The 6,849-nt window shown below is 49.7% G+C and overlaps 1 pseudogene; it reads left to right on the top strand.

The window, feature by feature from the left end:
* Positions 1 to 483: 483 nt before the first annotated feature.
* LOC125336498 lies at positions 484 to 1,454 on the top strand (annotated as a pseudogene).
* The last annotated feature ends 5,395 nt before the right edge of the window (positions 1,455 to 6,849 follow it).

Here is a 6,849-nt window from a genome sequence, read left to right as displayed (position 1 = left end):
AGGGACAAGCCTTGGACACAGAGAAACAGCTGCCAGGAGGCACAACTCCAGGCAGCAGAGAGCCAGAGCAACCACAGCTGCACAGGGAAAGGGAGAAGGGTTTAGAGAAATGGTTTTGAAATGGAAGCCTTCAAAAAGTCACCTTATTTTTCAAGCCCATTTTAAGTACAATCACTGGGAAATAGAGGGAGGTGAAATGAGCAAAGGGCACCTGGGTGGGGACCAGCAGCTCTGACTGCACTGGGGCACAGGGAGCCCTGTTTTCCCTCTGGGCCCCCAGTGTTCCGGCTGAGAGCAATGCTGAGGATGAGGCAGCAGCACAAACCTCAGCTCAGAAATCAAGAAGCTTAGCCAAGTTCTGTCACAGGAGGAGAAGTAGTTTTGCGGGAATTCCTAAGAAAATAGCATAGGATTGACTCAGGGGAATCTGTCCCAGCTTGTCAATGCCTTCTTTCAACAGTCCACAATGCCCAGAGTGAAGAAATGTCCAACAGCAGCTCCATCAGCCCCTTCCTCCTGCTGGCATTGGCAGACATGCGGCAGCTGCAGCTCCTGCACTTCTGCCTCTTCCTGGGCATCTCCCTGGCTGCCCTCCTGGGCAACGGCCTCATCATCAGCGCCGGAGCCTGCGGCCAGCACCTGCACAGCCCCATGTTCTTCTTCCTGCTCAGCCTGGCCCTCACCGACCTGGGCTCCATCTGCACCACTGTCCCCAAGGCCATGCACAATTCCCTCTGGGGCACCAGGCACATCTCCTACTCAGCATGTGCTGCTCAGGTGTTTTTCTTTCTGTTCTTCCTCTCAGCAGAGTATTTCCTTCTCACCATCATGTGCTACGACCGCTACGTGTCCATCTGCAAAGCCCTGCACTACAGGACCCTCCTGGGCAGCAGAGCTTGTGCCCACATGGCAGCAGCTGCCTGGGCCGGTGCCTTTCTCAATGCTCTCATGCACACGGCCAATACATTTTCCCTGCCCCTGGGCCAGGGCAATGCCCTGGGCCGTTCTTCTGTGAAATCCCACACATCCTCAAGCTCTCCTGCTCCAAATCCCACCTCAGGGAACTTGGGCTCATCGCTGTCAGTGTCTGTTTGCTCTTTGGCTGTTTTGTGTTCATTGTTTTCTCCTATGTGCAGATCTTCAGGGCCGTGCTGAGGATCCCCTCTGAGCAGGGCCGGCACAAAGCCTTTTCCACGTGCCTCCCTCACCTGGCCGTGCTCTCTCTGTTCGTCAGCACTGTTATGTTTTCCTACCTGAAGCCCCCCTCCATCTCGTCCCCATCCCTGGATGTGGCCCTGTCAGTTCTGTACTCGGTGCTGCCTCCAGCCCTGAACCCTCTCATCTACAGCCTGAGGAACCAGGAGCTCAGGGATGCCCTGAGGAAAGTGATGACTAGGATGATTCTCAGAAACAATAAACTCTCTCTTTTCTGCTCCAGAACCTTCAGAATGTAACTCTTTACAATCTCGGCCTTTTTTTCCTCTTTGTCCATATTTTCATTGGTGCTTTTTCTTATTCTTTTTCTGGTGTTATTCTGCTTTTTATAAAGTACTGTAGTACTACTTCTTGCATTTCTACATGAACATCTACCTTTCTTTTGAAACACAAAGACTTTCAGGAGGCTTCTTCTCTGTGCATTTGAATGAAAACAAGGGGCTGTCCTGACCTTTGTGTCCAAGGTTTGTTCCTCAGCCCTTCTCTGGCTCTGCAGGGGCAGTGCCTGTGGGCAGAGCTGGAGGGAAGAGACTCCCAGCACAGCAGCATGGCCAGGGACAATGGCCCTGCCTCTTCCCACCTCTGCTCTTCTCAGCTCCACACTCCCTTTCCCGGCCCTTCTGAGGGTGCAAGGCCGGAGTGCTCGGGCAACTCGGTCGCTGTCCTGCTGCGTGTCCGTGCTGTGACCACAGGCAGAGACAGGCCACGGGCACTGCTGGGACACAGCCGGGCTCCAGCACAGCAGCTCCATCAGCAAAGGGCATCTCCTGGGGGCAGGGCAGGAAGGCTTCGCTCTCCTCCAGAGCTGCTGTCAGGAATGTGCCCCAGGAATGCCCTGGCAAAGCAAACCCCAGTGCCAAGGGGCAGGGGGGAGTGTGCAGGGGGGGCACGCAGCAGTGTCCTGGCACAGCCAGAGCTCCTGGGATGGACCTGAGGGAGCAGCAGAGCAGGGCCTGGGCTGTGCCTTTGTTCCGGGCACAGCCTGGGAAGGTGCCCAGGGCAAGTGTCCCACACCAGCCCCTGCCACCACCAATCCCAGCACTGGCCTCTGCCCTCCCCTGCAGGAGGTTGTTTGTCCCTGCACGGAGGGACACCAAGTGACCAGGCCAGCAGTCCGTGTTTGCTGTGTCCTGAGGAGCCTTCAGCAGTGCATCAAGTGGGTGTGGGGAGATGAACCCGAGTGAGCACAAACACCATCAGCAGCACTCGGAGCTGGCACAATTCCAGGGGCACAAACAGTGCCCTGAGGCCACTTCACTCCCAGAGTAATGTCCTCTGGGAAAGCTGTTGGGGAGGATGAAAGTTTGGCAAGGTATGTAGGCTTGGCAGAAAGATCTGTGAATGTAGAAGCTGGGGATGAGGTAGAAATGAAAGCAAGTTTTGATATAGAATAAAAGATGTTTTGCTGAAACAGTGATCGCTGAGTAACTGAGAAGGCAAAGGTTGGAGATGAGTTGGAAGGAGATTTTTAGGAGCAGGACAAAGGTATGTGATTACAAACAAAGACATGTTTTTCATCAAGTAAATAAGTCTCAAGGAGAGCATAAGTAAATAGAAAACATGTCTTTACCCAAAAGAGAGATATGGCAGGCAAAGAAGAAATGTTGATGTAGCAAGAAGAAGAAAGGTCTAAGAATTTTCCACTGTAAGCTTAAATTGTAACTTACTTACTCTTGTGATTGCATAATAATGACTATAATATGGTGATGGTAGTAGCTATGATAGGCTATAGGCAAATGTAAAGGTATTGTGTGTGGTGCTTATTGGTTGTTATGTGTTAAGATACTCTGAAAAGTATAGAATGCTTTATAACTTGAACAGAAAGTGGCTTCAGGTATGCCCACAGCTGGAGCTGGCAGCTGTAGGGCTGGCTCTGGATACCCACTCCCTGAAATGCTGTAACTTCGCCTATGCAATAAACAGCTTTCAAGAGAGCCGCCTGAAGTCCAGACATCCTTTGTGAAACTTTCTCCTATAAATTGGCACCCAGTGTTATAGAGGGGCAAAAAGGGATTTTTTTCCGCATATAGGAGACTTCTCGGTGAATGTGTAGTCGGTCGCTGAAACGAAGTGACCTGAGCAGCTGCAAACGAGACGCTTGAAAGGAAAGCGTGTGCAGCTGCTAACGAGAGGAGACCCCTGAAACGAAGGTGTGTGGAGGCCGGACGGACACTGCGACGGGTCAGAGCCTGGACCGGACCTCAACAACAGACACCTGCTGCGACGGGCCGGCAAAGGTGAGCACCGAGTAATCCAGTCATGGGTCAGCATGTGTCTGCCCAACAGAAGGATGTCTATCAGCACCTAAAACCTCTAATTAAGTCCAGTCCAACTAAATTGGCAAAAAAAGAACTGAAAGATCTCATAGCGTGGACTGTAACCCATGTCCCAATCACTGATTCTAAAGCAGTCTACGCCAGAGACTTCTGGGACTCAGTGGGAATCAAATTATTTAATGCCATATCACGCCGGGACAAGAGAACCGCAAAACTCATCCCGGCTTGTGCAGCGTTAGTGGAAATATTCGCCGCGCCCCCCCCCCCCCACCGCCGCGCAGCTCCGCCCCGCCCCCTCGCCCGCCGCCACGGAGATCGGCCGTGCCGGAGTCACGGAGCCAGTCCCCCGCGGCCTCACCGCCTCCTCGCCCGCCGCCACGGAGATCGGCCGTGCCGGAGTCACGGAGCCAGTCCCCCGCGGCCCCGCCGCCTCCTCCTCGCCCGCCGCCACGGAGATCGGCCGTGCCATCACCACCCCCCGCCGGGGTCCCCCGGCACCGTGCAGCCGTATCCCTCCGCCACCGCACAGCCGTATCCCTCCGCCGCCGCCCAGCCGTATCCCTCTGCGGAGCACAGCCTCGCCTCACAGGCCGCAAACGGGGGGAACGAATGGGAATGATGCAGCTCCAGTGGCAGGGGGGACGGAGAGCCGCTCTGCCGGAGCTGATGCTTTAAATCTAACACAAGGAAACCCTGAAAAGCAGCCAGATTTGTTTGCAATGAGCCCCAGAGTCCCGCCAGTGAGCGGCCGGGATCTTGCAACCCAGAAAAAGAAAACGAGTTCTGAGAGTTTGTCAGCGCCACTTTCTGAATCAAAAAAATCCTCCAAAGTGCTCAGATTATTCTCAATTAACAGACTGGCATGAAATAAGACGCCAAATCTGTAAAGATGGAAGTCTTAGTCTATTAGCTAAGCCTGTGATAGCTAGCCAACAGCCTGACAGTCCTAAAATGTGGGTTCCCATCCCCACTCTGGAAATTAAAGAACTAAGAAGAGCTGTAAGATACAGTGGTATTTGCTCACCGTATCTTAAACAACTGCTAAAAAGTACCCTAAAAGGAACACATCAAACTTTAAAACGCATTTTAAATCAACAGAAAGGGGGAGAAGCCCAGGCTACACCTCAAAGAAGGTTGAATAAAGCCTTGTATGTTTATAATTTCTTGAACAGCTCTGCAGAACAGCCTGACCCCCTCATTTACAGATATTTCTTGAACAACAAAAAAGCAAAATTGAAAGAACATTCCCCAGTTTTAATTAAGAATTTAGCATCAGGAAAAATAGAAAGACCATACGATCTTATAACATGGGGAAAGGGATTTGCATGTCTCTCCACAGGTGAAGGAATCAAGTGGATTCCAGCAAAGAATGTGAAGCTGTACCACGCATCAAAGCCCACTGTCGGTTCCACTTCAGCCAGTGACCCCGCGAGTGGAAGCCGAGAAGCAGCACCCAAATGTGAACTAGGCAGAACACTGAGAGAAGATCATCTGCCAAAAACAGCTCAAGAAAAGAATGGAGTTTTAGCATTATTTGTGTAGATGCATGCTGCTTTTAACCTTTTGGTTTTGTTTTTGCAGTGAAGCTTTACCTGTAAATCAACCAAAGACAAATGTTTGGGTTGCTTTTAGCCAAGTCCGCAGGCTCCGACACCATCTGTTTATCCAACCCGAGTCCTGACAAACCTTTCTCAACTTATTGAGTGCCTTTCCCAGAAGGTTTTGGTAATGTTACATTTGATAAATATTGGCCATATGATAATCATCACATTTCTCCAACTCCCAACCCAAGACACCAAACTTATATTGATAATTTTAAAGTTGATAAATTTGACCTTCAAAAATTAGAAATTTTAGGCACAGTAAAGAAGTAAGTGCCACTTCTTCTATGATCAGTGACTTGCTGACAGGTGAAGAGGCTGTCAAACATGCCACTTGACAAAACAGAGCTGCCCTTGACTATCTTTTACTAGTACATGGGCATGGCTGTGAAAATTTTGAAGGATTGTGTTGTATAAACTTATCTGATCATTCTGCTTCTATTCATAAGCAGCTGCAGAACTTAAGAAATCTAGCTAACCAAATTACAACAGATGAACCATCTTGACTGGACAGTTTGATTGATGGTTGGAGCTTTGCCCCTTGGCTGAAGGAACTTTATAAAATAAGCTTAATTATTTTAGTAGTCATAATTGTGGTTATAGTAGTAGTACCCTGTCTACTTCAATGCATACAGAAAATAATGAATAAGACAATTTCTAATGCTTTAATAGTTCAACAGAAAGGGGGAAAGCTGTTGGGGAGGATGAAAGTTTGGCAAGGTATGTAGGCTTGGCAGAAAGATCTGTGAATGTAGAAGCTGGGGATGAGGTAGAAATGGAAGCAAGTTTTGATATAGAATAAAAGATGTTTTGCTGAAACAGTGATTGCTGAGTAACTGAGAAGGCAAAGGTTGGAGATGAGTTGGAAGGAGATTTTTAGGAGCAGGACAAAGGTATGTGATTACAAACAAAGACATGTTTTTCACCAAGTAAATAAGTCTCAAGGAGAGCATAAGTAAATAGAAAACATGTCTTTACCCAAAAGAGAGATATGGCAGGCAAAGAAGAAATGTTGATGTAGCAAGAAGAAGAAAGGTCTAAGAATTTTCCACTGTAAGCTTAAATTGTAACTTACTTACTCTTGTGATTGCATAATAATGACTATAATATGGTGATGGTAGTAGCTATGATAGGCTATAGGCAAATGTAAAGGTATTGTGTGTGGTACTTATTGGTTGTTATGTATTGAGATACCCTGCAAATAAAAGTATAGAATGCTTTGTAACTTGAACAGCAGGCGGCTTCAGGTATGCCTACAGCTGGAGCTGGCAGCTGTAGGGCTGGCTCTGGATACCCACTCCCTGAAATGCTGTAACTTCGCCTATGCAATAAACAGCTTTCAAGAGAGCTACCTGAAGTCCAGACATACTTCGTGAAGCTTTTTCCTATAACACCACAGAAGCTAGGGGAGCCCTGGAGACCATGGTGACGCTATGAAACCTGATGGAACCCTGGCTCCACTGTGACACCACAGAAGCTCGGGGAGCCCTGGAGACCGTGGGGATGCTAGGGAAGCTGACGGAAGCCTGGGCACCACAGTGACGCTGTGGAACCTGGTGGAACCGAGGGGCCACAGTGACACTGTGGGGCCTTTTGGAAGCAAGGAGACCCTGGTGGGAAGCCACGGGATGATTAATGCTGGCAGGAACCTGCTCCAGCTGGGCTCCTCTCTCCCTGATTCCACAGGTGCTGCTAGGATCCCACTGCAGCGCTGGCTTGTCACGGGCTCACGGCTTCCTTTGGGAATGGCTCTGCTC

The sequence above is a fragment of the Corvus hawaiiensis genome, chromosome 20 (genome assembly GCF_020740725.1).
Source record: "Corvus hawaiiensis isolate bCorHaw1 chromosome 20, bCorHaw1.pri.cur, whole genome shotgun sequence".
Lineage (NCBI taxonomy): Eukaryota > Metazoa > Chordata > Aves > Passeriformes > Corvidae > Corvus > Corvus hawaiiensis.
The sequence above is the reverse complement of the archived record's forward strand: the minus strand, read 5'-3'. Positions and strand labels throughout refer to the sequence as shown.